Source organism: Etheostoma spectabile, chromosome 13, assembly GCF_008692095.1.
Source record: "Etheostoma spectabile isolate EspeVRDwgs_2016 chromosome 13, UIUC_Espe_1.0, whole genome shotgun sequence".
In the NCBI taxonomy this organism is placed as follows: domain Eukaryota; kingdom Metazoa; phylum Chordata; class Actinopteri; order Perciformes; family Percidae; genus Etheostoma; species Etheostoma spectabile.
This window is the reverse complement of record NC_045745.1, coordinates 26,669,206-26,669,481: the sequence shown is the minus strand read 5'-3', so window position 1 is coordinate 26,669,481 and position 276 is coordinate 26,669,206. Positions and strand designations below refer to the sequence as shown.

Sequence of the window (276 nt, the reverse complement as noted above, 5' to 3'; positions counted from 1 at the left end):
GGAAGTCTTTGTTGAACCACATTCAAGATGTCCACAGTCATTCTGACCCAGCCTTCCCCAAGTGTGTACATCCACCAAAGGCCTCAAATAACCATAGCAAATGGTTTCAACCAGGTCTGTATTCTAAAACAATGATTACACATTTGTGTGTATCTTCAACAGTCATGGTTTTAAATTACAGTTTAAATTGACTTTCTCATAGGCATGTCAGCTGTGAACAGACTTGACAGGGTCCTAACAAACAAGAGGTACCTTACTGATGTTGAAAAGCTTAGC

At 39.9% G+C, this 276-nt stretch overlaps 1 long non-coding RNA gene across 1 annotated transcript in view; it reads left to right on the top strand.

Moving 5' to 3' along the window:
• LOC116700651 (uncharacterized) overlaps positions 1-276 on the top strand; it is a 3,395-nt gene that overhangs the window by 2,024 nt on the left and 1,095 nt on the right. Inside the window, exons 4-5 of the long non-coding RNA XR_004334695.1 lie at positions 1-114; positions 203-276. The exon at positions 1-114 is cut by the window's left edge and continues 139 nt beyond it; the exon at positions 203-276 is cut by the window's right edge and continues 98 nt beyond it. This is a non-coding gene — a long non-coding RNA (uncharacterized LOC116700651). The remainder of the gene's footprint in view (positions 115-202) is intronic.